Genomic DNA, 15,000 nt, shown 5'->3' on the forward strand with positions numbered 1-15,000 from the left:
TTCAAGGTCGACACCGTTTACTCACAATTTTCGAGATTTTGGACTTGTAAAGCTCTTTTAAGATGGGTTCTTAATTTCTCTGGCTGGCCCATGTCTCTTACCCAGAGAGGACAGTTCAGTGCCGCGGCTCTTTGTGTATTCGTCTTCTAGAGGTTACGATTGCCAATTCAGTGCTTGCTGTGGCTTTTCTTGTAGTTTAGTCAAGTTTGCAACGTTACACCGATGCTCAAGTGCTGAGCCATGTTAAGCCTAACTTGTGATTAAGCCGCCTTTATGCTTTTAATTTGTTACATTCATCTGTTACGCAATTGGATACCTTTAAACCCCAAAGTGTTTACGGCACTGCGTTTGGTTCGGGGAGTACGTTTCCATTTTTCCCACAGCGTTTTTGATATCCGGCGATGCCTTTAGTTTTGTATTTTCCTTAATTCAATTTATGTGCACTAATAGTTGCGACTTTTATCCAATATTCACGATTGTTTGCCGGTGAAGTGTGTATAAACAGATTTTTTTTTGATCAGAGATATGCGGTGCAGTGTTTAGAAAATTTGCATAATACTACCGTGCACTAGACAGTACAGGAAAGACTAGACATAAGACGACTTATAACTACGACTTATGACTAGTCCAAAATCATTTCATTTTAATAATTACACTTTTTCAAATATGAAAACGACTTAAAAGTCAACTTATAACTCATCATGACCAAGCGTAAGGTCAAGATGGCTGGATATTGGCCAAGTTTTTTTTTTTTGCGTGTTTATGGACCGAGACGAAGTCGAGGTCCATAAACACGCAAAAAAAAGCAAACCGAGCAAACCGAACAAACTTAAAACACCAAAAAATTATCTTTGATCTTGCGGGACCAAGCGAGAAATCCCGAGCGGGCAAGATAGCTCCATCTTTCCCGCTCGGGTAGCTAATCAGAGCGCGCGATTTCATTCATCTTGCCCGCTCACGGAGCTAGTCATATAATAAACTGACTTACGTATTAGTATTAGTACATACTAAAACAGTGGGTAGCGTTCAAAGCCCGCTATGGTTGTCTAATCAAACTCCGGATGTCCTTTGTTATCAAATTCTCAACTTCGGATAATGCAATTCTCGTGCTCTGATTGGTTCATTCAATCTCGGTTATCAGCTCAAATACCTTAGTTTGACCTTATATGGTAAATGATTGCGCTTAGCGTTGCTAAACTAAAAATATTTACGCCAGTAGGCGAAATTTCTCTTGGTATAAAGCAAAAGAAAAACATTTTTGTGGAAAGTTTGGATCAATTTCGAAGCTTAGAAGTACGTGAAAAGAAAAGAAATGTTTGTGTGATGAGCCTGCGTCTGTTTGACCACTAGGTATTACACAACATCGCATCTTTATCAAGTGTTTTCGATTTCGGTAGGATTTTTTCCCTTTTTTTGCTCGTATTTCGTACTTCCAAACTTTTGGAGTTTAAGGGATTTAACAAAAGAATTATTCCACTCGCGCTTGTTGGATATGAGGCTGGTTATAGCCAGCGAGGTGTGTAGCCCCGAGTTGGCTATTTACCATCTCATATCCAACGCGCGCTCGTGAAATAATTCTTAATTATCATGATTCGACACGTTGTAAGAAATGTCCAAATATGGTGATAGCGCGCTCAATATTCGTCGTGCATAGTTTTTCAGATCTACGATTAAAAGAGATTGAAGTTGTACAATATAAGTGAAGTATTCTAAAATAAATTGTGTACTCACGGTTTTAGAGTAATAAAAAGAGAATTGCATGCTCACGTTGTCGTCAAAACGTCAAATTTGGTGATTTGACGTCGTTGTTGCTTAGAGTACTACAAAAACGGTGATATGTGCTATTAAGGAGCTTTAGCAACGACGACGGGAACGCAAACAAGAACGTCATCTCAAAACATAAATTCCCATTATTGTAGTCACTTGGAGACTATTCCAAGCTTTTTAACATGACAATGGTGTGGCACTCTCTCAAATACGAAACCGATATGAGTCAAGCTTAATTTAGGGGAGGAAATGAAAATTTATCGTCAAGAGCTGGCGTCCTCCATAAAACCTCAAATTTGGCTATTTCGCGTTGTTGTTTTGCTCACGACGGCAAAGAAATGGAAAAAGAGAGTGCAAAGCTATTGTTTTGCCTACTAAATATGCAAATTTGTAACGTTTTCGTTCGGCCGTCGCTGCTGGTAAAGCTGGGGACAGGATCATAAGCTGCGCAAGATCGAGTTTGTTTGATCTCGCGCTCACAAAAAATTCTAGCCGCCATTATGGATTCACGCGTGAGTCACGTATATTCGCAGTTAACGAATTCTATGTCAAACATAGCGCTCAGAATTTAATATTTACCTATCAGGAAGAACATTCCGGATCACTAAATGTAAAAGTGCTTGCAGTACAAAGCGATTTCAAGGAAAACAGCAACAGAGGATGCCCTTGTAAAGGAAGAAACAAATTGTGCGACGTGGAAAAAGAGATAAACGTTGCAAGAATAGGGTATTGTAGCGTAGGCGATCCACGTAGGTAGCCCCCTTAGGAACGTAGTCACGTGACGATGGTGTAATAAGCATGTGCTGAGTGTTGTGTTGATTAAAAAGAAAGATCAAAATGTTTTATTATGGAATTGTGGCGTTACATTGGTGGCAGTGGTGAACAAAACGAACTTTACGTACCCCTGGAGATATTTTGATGGTTTTTGCGAGCGAATATCATCGTTTTGTGTGGTTCTGGGTGGAAATGTTACTTGCTTGTTTGCTCGTGTGGTTTCGGCGGTCCTCAGTGGCGGAAAAATCAATCGTGCACGTGGATTCAGGATTCAAAGAAATGAGTTGTTTGACGCCAACTAACTCTTTTAAGCCGGCGAACCCGTTTACATCAGCGTCTGATTCATCTCCGGGCCTGCCAGTAAATTATTTTGGAAGTTCAAGTCGCCGATTTCACTCTGCAAACCAGTTCGCATCCCAGAACGAAATGGATAAATTTCTAAGTGAGTTGTTTACACACCACCGGAAGTTTCTCAAACCTGTTAATGGTGATGGTACTCAGTCGTTACGAGATTATTTGAAACACTTTGAGCGTGGCTCTGTTGTTAATGGTTGGAACAAAGAAGAAGCTGCTGTTTTCTTGGCCGCAAGCCTTCGCGGCGAAGCTCAAAAGGTGATAAATGGCATGTCCGACAGCGACTGTCGAAATTACGCGAAGATTGTTGACAAATTGGAACTTCGGTTTGGTGTTGAAAAACAGCGCGAGCTACACCAGGCACGTTTGCACAACCGTCGCCAACGAGAAAATGAAAGTGTTCAAGCCCTTTCTGCAGATATCCGGTCTATGTCAACTCTCGCTTATCAGGATTTGTCCCCTGACACTCAGGAAAGGTTTGCCGTCCAGCATTTCATTGATGCTATCAAAGATCGAGACGACAGGCTTCGACTACGCAGGGACAAACCACGCACCATGGAAGAAGCCCTGTCACTGGCGTGTGAACTTGAAACATTTCGTCTCTTGGATAGAGATCGGCCAAGAAGCTCTCCAAAGGTTTGCTCTGTTGATGAATTTCAAAGCGAGCCTGATTTGTTTCAAGATCAGTTTGAAATGTTACGGTCTGACCTTCAAGCACAACAACAACGTCAGGAGACTCAGCAAGTTGTTCTCCAACAGCTAGTTCAGCAGTTACAGGAGCTCTCCCAGTCAACGTCTGTGAACACCTCTGGAAGCCAGCGACGCCCACCTGCCCCACGTTCTTTCAGTCGAAATGGTCTATGCTGGGATTGCAAGGAATTTGGCCATTACCGTCGTAACTGCCCAGCACGCAAGTCACATGAACAAGATAATTTGGGCTCGGGAAACGCCAGCAGGGTGTCACCCAAGGAAAACACATGTGTTTTCTTTTTCCAACGGGGACTTGGGCACTACACATATGGTCGAGCACTGAATTGAAACAGGCAGTGTGCCCCCAATTCGACAACAGCCCCGGCGCACCTCTCCATGGAAACATGAGGAAATTGAACTACAAGTAACTGATCTCTTGCAGGAAGGGAAGGTGAAAGAATCATCAAGCACTTGGTCCTCCCCAGTTGTGCTGGTGACTAAGAAGGACGGTAGCCAGAGGTTGTGTATTGATTACCGCCGGTTAAATGCAGCGACAGTAAAGGATGCCTTTTCCTTACCGCGAGTTGATGATTCACATGCTGCTTTAAGCGGCTCTAGATGGTTTTCCACGTTGGATCTTGCCTCCGGTTACTGGCAATTGGCAGTGGACACGAACACCCAAGAAAAGGCAGCATTTGTAACCCCAAGAGGCTTGTATGAATGGAACGTGATGCCATTCGGGCTTTGTAACGCGTCAATTACATTTGCCAGATTGATGGAACTTGTCTTGAAGGGTCTACATTGGAAAATCTGTCTGATTTACCTTGATGATGTGATTGTCATGGAGCGTACATTCGAGGAGGAATTAGAACGGCTGAAACAAGTGTTTGAGCGACTTACCCGGGCAGGACTAAAGCTTAAGCTGAAGAAGTGTTTTCTCTTCCAGAAACGTGTTTCATATCTCGCACATGTGGTCACAGAAGAGGGCATCGGCCCAGACCCTGGAAAAGTCGAACAAGTTTGCACATGGCCCATTCCGGAAAACAGGACAGAGGTCAAAAGCTTCCTCGGACTTGCTTCTTATTACCGTCGGTTTGTCCCTTATTTCTCAACCATAGCTCAACCGCTGTACAAGCTAACAGAAGCAAAGACAGAATTTGTTTGGACGGGGAAATGTCAGCTGGCTTTCGACAGCCTCAAGAGTTCGCCTACGTCCTCTGGTGTCCTGGCCTGCCCGACCAGAGTGGGTAAGTTTGTGCTAGACACCGACGCATCAGACCATGGAATTGGTGCAGTGTTATCACAGCTTCAAGACGGGATGGAAAGACCTATTGCATTTGCAAGTCGAACATTGTCGAAGTCTGAAAGGAACTATTGTGTGACTCGGCGTGAGCTTTTGGCAATTGTAGAGTTTGTCAAGCAACATCGGCATTACCTACAAGGTACAAGATTCTGCATTCGAACTGATCATTCCCCCTTGCGCTCTGTCATCAAAGCTAAGGACCCAGAAGGACAACTGGCACGTTGGATTGAATTCTTAAGTACGTTTGACTTTGAGATCCAGTATCGACCGGGACAACGACACCAGAATGCTGATGCACTTTCTCGTCGACCTTGCGATGACCGTTGTAGGTGGTGTAAGGGTTGGAAATCTCAGAAACAAGTGTCCTTTGTTCATGTCGGTGTCCAAACAGCGATGCATGTCCGTAACCAGGACAGTGGGCAACCAGTGAAATGTAAACTTCCTGTTGGTGAGCGGTGTGCCACGGTCAGGTTGGAACCAACATGGACTTCCCACTTCTTGATGGAGCAGCAGGAAGCAAGTTTGTACTGGTGGTTAGTGATTACTTCACCTAATGGACTGAGAGCTACCCTATACCAAACCAGGAGGCCAGTACTGTTGCTGAGAAGTTGGTGAGCGAGCAAGGAACTAACTTTGAATCAAGGGTCTTTGCTGAAATTTGCAAGCTTTTAGACATCGAGAAAACTCGCACTACCCCAATGCACCCCCCAATCCGATGGACAGGTGGAACGCTTCAATAGGACCCTCGTTGAAATGTTGCGTGGGAAGATTAAGGCAGATCAGAAGGACTGGGATCTTCAGCTACCAGCTTGCATGATGGCCTACCGAGGTGCTGTTCATGAGTCAACAGGGGTTTCGCCTAATCTCTTAATGCTGGGTAGAGAACTGGAAGTTCCTTTGGATGCCCTAAACGAGGCACCTCCCGATGCACCCCCACTCAAGACGGACTACGCCCAAGCTGTTCAAAAGAGATTGGCCAGTGCTCATGATTTGGCTAGACGACATTTGAGCAAGGCAGCCATGCGCCAGAAACGGAGCTATGACAAACGCCTTGCTGGCAGACCATTTGTTATTGGTGATTCTGTTTGGCTGCACAATGTTCGGAGAAAGAAAGGGAGAAATTCCAAACTTGACTGCCCTTGGGAGGAGCCTTATTTGGTAATATCAGTGTTGTCCGATGTAGTATACCAAATCCAGAAGAGCAGGAAGGCCAAGCTGAAGGTTGTTCATTCAGACCGATTAAAGCCTTACCTGGGGCCCCCACTGGAGAGATGGATTCCAAGAGGGCAGACGCAGCTATCAAATCCGAGAGAAGAGGAAAGAGAGGCATCAGATGTAGATTCTCCAGTGTTTGTTGAAGACGGACAGTCAGCTCCGGTTAACGAGAGAGAGGGAGTTGAACTTGTCGAAACAGAATCAACGGGGGGAGAAGAGGATGATGTTACTCCTGGATCTCAGAATGCTGATTGCATTGGGATAGATAACAGTGACCAGCCTGATATAGTGAGGAAACTTGAACCTCACGTGGATTTGCCAACTTCTACTGGGGATGACAGTTACCCAGAGGATGTCAGCCGTCAAACGGTGGGGTTGCCTGTACAAAACATACCTGAGGCAGTTTCCAGTGTTCGTGGGAGACCATCCAGGCAATGAAAGCCACCAAGTCGGTACGGAACTTGGGTGGATGGTTAATCTGATTGGCCAGTAATGCTTGGGGACTGATGGACATTGCCGAACAGGCGAGGCAACTAAACAAGTTTGAACATTTAACTGTCGCGTGTTTCCTGAGAACTGTGGACATTGTCATGTTAATTAACGAAGAGTCGTTAGAGACTCAGTCAGTTTTGTCAATTTGAAGTTGTTTTACATTTACTCGGAAGTGATTTGCACAGTGGACCAGCACTGGGACAGTGTTCATAAAGGGGGGAGTAGTGTAGCGTAGGCGATCCACATAGGTACCCCCCTTAAGAACGTAGTCACGTGACGATGGAGTAATAAGCATGTGCTGATTGTTGTGTTGATTAAAAAGAAAGATAAAAATGTTTTATTATGGAATTGTGGCGTTATAGTATGTATTCGGTTGAATGGTCGTTACAGTAGGTTCGGTTGAATTTAAAGCATTTGATTGACGAACCTAAAGCACACATTTAAAAAAAAAACCCTTTCCTTTTTTTCAGAAAACCAAATGCTAAAAATAGGAAAACCGCAAACCACAACATATGCTAAAAGCGAAGTTTTTTTTTTACCGCAATCCCAATGCCACCATAAACAATAGAAAAATGTAGCTCAAATTTTGCATAATAATAGAGTCAAATTCACAAAAGACTTTTTCGCTATTGTTCTTTCCACTAAATAATCGCAGACGTTTTCTCGTCACTACCCATAGATGAACGAGATTGTTTGCCGGTGAAGTGTGTATAAACAGTTGTTAGTATAAATACACAGGTGATTATACAAAAGCGCGCGCTCTCATTTGCTCGCTATCTCGGATTATCAGCCGATAATTACCTCGACGGACAAAATAGCTGCCCGTAGTCGTTTTGCCACTGTAAGGAAAGATGATTTCGCGTTGAAATGTTTTTTTTTTCTCTTTTTTGAAATAATCACCTGTGTATTTATACTAAAACAATTATTCGCCTCAGGCTCAGTGATTATCGGTGAATATTCACCTCGACTTCGTCTCGGTGAATATTCACTGATAATCACTTCGCCTTCGGCGAATAATTGTTAATTATTAATAGGAAAATGTAGTTCAAATTTTGCATAATAAAAAGAGTCAAATTCCCAAAAGACTTTTTCGCTATTGTTCTTTCCACCAAAGAATCGCAGACGTTTTCCTGTCACTACTTAAGGATCAACGAGATTGTTTGCCGGTGAAGTGTGTATAAACAGATTTGTTTTTGTAATCAGAGATATGCGGTGCAGTGTTTATAAAATGTGCATAATACTACCGTGCACAAGATAGGACAGGAAAGACTAGTCATAAGACGACTTATAACTACGACTTATGACCAGTCCAAAATCATTTCATTTTAATACTTACACTTTTTCAAATATGAAAACAACTTAAAAGTCAACTTATAACAAATCATGACGACTTATAAATATGGGTTATTGATCAGGCTTGTTCGGTCAAGATGGCTGGATATTGGCCAAGTTCTTTTTTTTGCGGGTTTATGGACTGAGACGAAGTCGAGGTCCATAAACACGCAAAAAAAGAACGAGGATTTATTATATGACTTAAAACACCAAAAAATGATCTTTGATCTTGCGGGACCAAGCGAGAAATCCCGAGCGGGCAAGATAGCTCCATCTTGCACCCTCGGGTAGCCAATCAGAGCACGCGATCTGATTCATCTTGCCCCCTCGCGGAGCTAGTCATATAATAAACTGACTTATAACACGTATTAGGTATTAGTATTTATTATATGGAGGAGAGTGTTTCACTGGGAACTAGACCACTCGTAGATTCCATACGCCACTTCATCCGGGACCCGAGTGGCGTATTTTCTTTGTGAGTGTCGTATCGTTCAATGACGTCACGATTCCCGCCTTTTGCTTTTGTTGAATTGGTTTCTCGCGTCGCGTTTGTTGTTTAGAATAAAAGCATGGCGAGCAGGTTTGAATCCATCAGCGACGAAGAAGTTAAAGAGTTTAAAGAAAAACTTGAAAACGAGAACACGGAGAAGAAAACACGAAGAAAATTATTTCTGTTTGCTATAAAGCCCAGCCATATTTGTAAAACTTGACTACTTTGAAACACAATAAAATCGTAAATATTCCTTCTTTAGTCTCCATATAATAAAAAGAACATAAAATTCATATCTTCTCGCCACCGTGTAATATCCTCTATATACTAAAACAGTGGACAGCGTTCAAAGCCCGCTCTGGTTGGCTACTCAAACTCCGGATGTCCTTTGTTATTAAATTCTCAACCTCGGATAATGCAATTCTCGTGCTCTGATTGGTTCACTCAATCTCGGTTATCAGCTCATATACCTTAGTTTGACCTTATATGGTAAATGATTGCGCTTAGCGTTGCTAAACTAAAATTTTTTTACGCCATTAGGCGAAATTTCTCTTGGTATAAAGCAAAAAAAAAACATTTTTTGTGGAAAGTTTGGATCAATTTCGATGTGATGAGCCTGCGTCTGTGTGACCACTAGGTATTCTACAACATCGCATCTTCATCAAGTTTTTTCGATTTCGGTAGGATTTTCTCCCTTTTTTCGCTCGTATTTCGTACTTCCAAACTTTTGGAGTTTAAGGAATTTAACAAGAGAATTATTCCACTCGCGCTTGTTGGATATGAGGCTGGTTATAGCCAGCGAGGTGCGCCGAGTTGGCTATTTACCATCTCATATCCAACGCGCGCTCATGAAATAATTGTTATTATTCAACACATTGTAAGAAATGTCCAAATATGGTCATAGCGTGCTCAATATTCGTCGTGCGTACTCAACGTATATCAAACGATATACGTAATTTTGTATGTCGCGGAGAAAAATGGTAGTTTTTCCAGCTTTTTTTTTTTCCAAAAAAACGTAGAAAGTTGTGCTTTGTCAACAATGTGTTTACTAATAAAACAATTATCCTGCTCAATCTTGCCGAATATCGCCTGATTTTAGCCAACTCGGCCTTCGAGTGCTGGCCTCGTCGGTTAATTATCAGGCCATGTTCCGCGCGATGTCGCAAGATAATTGTTAACTATTCACCTCCGAGCAACTTGCGCGGGATTTGCGCCCGAAAATATTGTAATCGTTGGAGGAATACTGAGTTAAAATCATCTTTTTGTGCTTTATCATCTAACTGTTTTAGTATATACTGAAACAAACTATTTATCTCAGTGTTGGTGGCTAGTGGTTGATATTTACCTCGCCGCTTCGCGGCACGGTACATAATATCCACCACTAGCCACTTCCACTTCGGTGAATAGTTGTTAAATTGCGACACGCAAGTTAACTTACAACTCGTCATGACGACTTAAAAGAGTCGCCATAACGAATTATAACTTGACCTATGAGTCGCCATAACATGTTTTAAGTCGATTGAAATTTGCCATAATGATTTATAAGTCACCGTGACGTGTTAGAAGTCGATTTATAAGTCATCATGATGAGTTATAAGTTGATTTGTAAGTCTCCTGAAATGATTAAAAATGTTGAAGGACTAAAAAGTCGTTTTGGACGTGTTTTAAGTTGTCTAAAAGTCGTTTTTACATGGTCAAAATTTTGAGATGGATGTCCCGTTGGAAGCTCCACATTGCATAATTCTGTTTCCGTATTCGAATCTTGAACTGAGAGAGAAATGTTATCACGCTGCATGCTTGCAAAATTGCCGGTGTTTAACTATATCAGATAGAATATAAAGGGGAAGATTCCCACTTTATTTTCTCTTGCTACAACATAACAAAGTTATTCTCACCTTTACATCCTTTGTAGAGAATTTTTCTTGGGAGAAAGTGAAATGCTGGTATTAAACAATGCGACAGTATTCGAAACTGTTTCAAACGTCTCGCATCCGATACAATAGGAACTTTTAAGATCTACGATTAAAAGAGATTGAAATTGTACAATATAAGTGAAGTATTCTAAAATAAATTGTGTACTTACGGTTTTAGAGTAAAAAAAAAGAGAATTGCATGCTCACGTTGTCAAAACGTCAAATTTGGTGATTTGACGTCGTTGTTACTTAGAGTACTGCAAAAACCGTGATATGTGCTGTTAAGAGCTTCTGCCTGAGAGACCGGGGAAGACTTGGAAATGAAGGTCGGCCGATTTCGGTTAAAATTGGTACACAAAGTGCTTATGTCGACTTATGTAATATGCCAAAGTTTCAGCTTCAACGACTTTTTTTTAGCCGAGTTCTGGACATCAGCCCCTCAGGGGTCCCCAGAAGCTGATTTTCAGTGCAATTTTGGCCACTTTTTAATCTCTCTTTTAGCAACAGGAAATTAATTTCAGGCAAAAACAAAACTATCTTTGTAAAGCCCTATCCTCAGGCTTTTATGGGTGAGAACATTAGCTCATGGAAATTTTTCGCTAGCCTGTGGCTGTTATCACAACTTGATCATATTTGAAGCATATTGGAAGCAACCGGAAATGGCCTTTTTTTTTCAGACCAAATATTTTCCATGCCCATGTTTTATATCTTGAGGGCTTATTATCCCTGCAACGTTCAGCCCTTAGTTTAGTAATATAAAGAAAAAAATACTAAGGTTGAGGCTCTTTACTAAGAAAAATACTTACGAGAAGATGGCTAACCAGGCCACTTCCGGTTAAAGTTTCAACAAAGTTTCAAAACGATTCTCAAGTAGTGTCATGACAGATGTTGTGGTTGCATTTAAACAGACCAATAAGTTCTTTTTTCTTCAGAAAATAGTAAAGCCCTAACAGGTGGGTTATAGTACTACTGAATGGAACTACAAAGCTTGCTTATATCCTGATTTAATTAGCGCTTCATTACTACCGGCCACAGACGTGATACGTTGAACGAGTTGAACAAAGGAGATAAACTTAACATTGCAGTTTGGACGAAAAAATGCAATTTTGCATTGTGATTTACCGGCAAGAGATATGTTGTTAGGTAAACAAAGAGTTTTCGCAGCGGCTCTATTGTCCTTAATTTTCAAGACTTCTTCCAAAATTTCTTATTAACGCAAGTCTTTTGAGTGACAATTAACTTCAGAGTCTCTTTTAACCATAACTTGGAAGGAAAAAAGATAATCGAAATTAAATGGCTGATTTTTGCAGACACGCTTTGTTGAAACTTTAACCGGAAGTGGCCTGGTTAGCCATCTTCTCGTAAGTTTTTTTCTTAGTAAAAAGCCTCAACCTTAGTATTTTTTTCTTTATATTACTAAACTAAGGGCTGAACTTTGCAGGGATACTAAGACATCAAGATATAAAACATGGGCATGGAAAATATTTGGTCTGAAAAAAAGGCCATTTCTGGTTGCTTCCCATATGTTTTAAGTATGACCAAATTGTGATAACAGCCACAGGCTAGCGAAAAATTTCTATGAGCTAATGTTCTCACCCATAAAAGCCTGAGGATAGGGCTTTACAAAGATAGTTTTGTTTTTGCCTGAAATTAATTTCCTGTTGCTAAAAGAGAGATTTAAAAGTGGCCTAAATTGCACTAAAAATCAGCCTCTGGGGACCCCTGAGGGGCTGTTATCCAGAACTCGGCTAAAAAAAAGTCGTTGAAGCTGAAACTTTGTCATATTACATAATTCGACATAAGTACTTTGTGTACCAATTTTAAGCGAAATCGGTCGACCTTCATTTTCAAGTCTTCCCCGGTCTCTCAGGCAGAAGCTCTTAAGGAGCTTTAGCAACAACGACGGGAACGCAAACAAGAACGTCATCTCAAAACATAAATTCCCATTATTTTAATCAGTTGGAGACTATCCAAGCTTTTTAACATGACAATGGTGTGGCACTCCCTCAAGAATGAAACCGATATGAGTCAAGCCTAATTTAGGGGAGGAAATGAAAATTTATCGTCAAGTGCTGGCGTCCTCCATAAAACCTCAAATTTGGCTATTTCGCATTGTTGTTTTGCTCACGACGGCAAAGAAATGGAAAAAGAGAGTGCAAAGCTATTGTTTTGCCTACTAAATATGCAAACTTGTAACGTTTTCGTTCGGTCGTCGTTGCTGGTAAAGCTGGGGACAGGATCATAAGCTGCGCAAGATCGAGTTTGTTTGATCTCGCGCTCACAGAAAATTCTAGCCGCCATTATGGATTCACGCGTGAGTCACGTATATTCGCAGTTAACGAATTCTATGTCAAACATAGCGCTCAGAATTTAATATTTACCTGTCAGGAAGAACATTCCGGATCACTAAATGTAAAAGTGCTTGCAGTACAAAGCGATTTCAAGGAAAACAGCACATAGGATGCCCTTGTAAAGGAAGAAACAAATTGTGTGATGTGGAAAAAGAATTATATAAACGTTGCAAGAATAGGGTATGTATTCGGTTAGAAATGATTGAATTTGAAGCAGATTTGCCAAGTTCTAAACTTATTGGGCTTTAATTTCAGGATTCGCAAAATAATACACTCCATCTGCTCGAGGATCGAAAGAAGAGTGCAACCCTGACTCGAAGCTTCGAAGGATTTCATCTTTTAAGCGTCGGCGATGTTCAAGCCGAGGGGCAACAACGACGCAAAATGTAATCTCTTCTCTTTTGCACCTTGCAATTGATGTACAATTGATGAAGAGGGAATTGGAGTTAGCAATATGCGAGTGGGAGTACACTGTACCTTCGTGCAAAAACCTTGGGTGAAAACAATGAATCACAGCACAAGTAATTATGAGTAAGGAAAATATACACGTTGCAGCATAATCCAGCTCCATCAATATTATTTCTTAAAATGTGTAAAGTATACATGCTTACATACTATTTTTTTGTGCGTTGTGTTTCCATATTCTCCCCTGCGTGATATTTTTATTGAAAACGTCTTGTTTTCTCACTGATAACACCTTATATTTTTGCACAAAAAAATGATAACAGATAACGCTAGTTGGTTTGGGGTATTCTGCAAAGTAATAAAGTTGCTTTGTACTGTTTCTTGGTAGGCATTTAGTGTTACCCTCAGCGAAGCTATGGTTAGGAAATTGGCAATTCGAAACCTTCGCAAAGGGATATGGAGTATGGATCACATCTATTCTGTCCTGATAATGGAGGATGATCTGGATGAGGAGGGTATAGACACAGTTGGCGACGACACGGAAACAACACCTGTAGGAGGCACCATAGCAACGGCACTGTTACCACACCCAGCTGAGGTTGATCTTGGCCCGTCAGGGTGTGCCCAGCTTGTTGGGTGGTGTATATGCTCTAGGTGCAGGCCAATGCCACAAGCACTTGAAAATAAGTGCCGTCAGCTGAGAACTTGCACAACAACATCAGCACTTTTTGTTAAATTATGTCTTGATCTTGATGTCTTAGAACTTTGCATTCGTAATATGGGAGACATCAGGAATGATCGGGAAGATAACAGAACAAGGGCCTTCCAAAAAGCAGCTTATACCCAGTTGTGGGAAAAACTAATAATTGGTTCTAGCTCTAAAATTTCCAAGCCAGAGCTTTCTTTTTGTCCCTTTGTTTCAGATTATGGTAAGCTGAGATGAAAATAAAAATAATAATTATACCAACAATACCTATATGTAAAGATGCATTCTCGTCTGAAACGGAAGATTCGCCTGACGGGTTCCTCGGCAGATGTAAATTTAAGACGAGAAAACTCTTCTCCATTTACTCGTCTTAAAATTTACATTTGGACGAGTAACTGGACGGTTTGTCGCTCACAAAATCGTGAAAGAACTGGAACGAGGAGGGTTGTTATGAAAAATGGCGGCCTTAAAATATTTATGTCAAAATTTGTGTTTGAAAATTTGTAAGAGATGTAAGAATGATTTCATGGCCCACAGGCACTGTAACCCTAGCTCTAACCCTCACACGTTGTTTAACCTTGGGCGCCATCTTGTTTTAGGAGCCTCCCTATGCACTTGAGTCAAACTTTGTGCGTATCTTCCTATTTTCAGAACTAACCCTTCAGGAGGGAGGAGACTCATTTACATTAATTTACGTTAATTTGCACAAATTGTCTCTGCTATTTTTGTTTTCGTTTGACAATAATATTATTTAGTACGTACAGAGTAGGCTTTTATGGATTATGCTAGCATAATTTTCGCCCATTTTTAAGAAGTAGCACTGCTGGCATAATCGGTATATATTGACACGCCTGAAACCATTTTTGTTCAATGTTTTAGCCGCATTCGCGTTTTGGTATGGGAGAGAGAGAGCCTCCCTCGGAGACTGGCAGTCTGGCACGAGATGACGGGACCAGAAGTTGCTAGATGGTGTTGGTCACAGTACCTCTCATTTGCAAGTTTGCCAAATGGCGTCAGCCACGCCGCCCGATAACTTGCAGGTAGGGACCATACCAGAACCAGCAAACATAGCCAGACACCGTAGCCTAAAGAAAGCAAAATACAATAGAAGAGGAGCTTGTGACACCAAGAAAGTATTGCTACACGATCGCTCATTTTGCAAAAGGGAATGAATTCAAGAACAAGTTGCATAATTTGAGCAGAATTTG

General features: G+C 41.3%; 1 protein-coding gene across 5 annotated transcripts in view; it reads right to left on the reverse strand.

Annotated features, from left to right (window-relative positions):
* LOC138026686 (adrenocorticotropic hormone receptor-like) overlaps positions 1–15,000 on the reverse strand; it is a 56,718-nt gene that overhangs the window by 17,330 nt on the left and 24,388 nt on the right. For 3 of the 5 annotated variants that reach the window (XM_068874128.1, XM_068874129.1, XM_068874131.1), the window contains 2 exons: positions 12,712–12,796; positions 10,313–10,433 (listed from right to left, as the gene is read on the reverse strand). The gene's annotated coding sequence lies outside the window, so the exon portion shown is untranslated. Of the gene's footprint in view, positions 1–10,312; positions 10,434–12,711; positions 12,797–13,326; positions 14,021–15,000 lie in introns of those variants that run through there. The other 2 variants (XM_068874130.1, XR_011127320.1) reach the window with 2 other exon arrangements.

This window comes from Montipora capricornis, chromosome 12, assembly GCF_036669925.1.
Source record: "Montipora capricornis isolate CH-2021 chromosome 12, ASM3666992v2, whole genome shotgun sequence".
NCBI lineage: Eukaryota > Metazoa > Cnidaria > Anthozoa > Scleractinia > Acroporidae > Montipora > Montipora capricornis.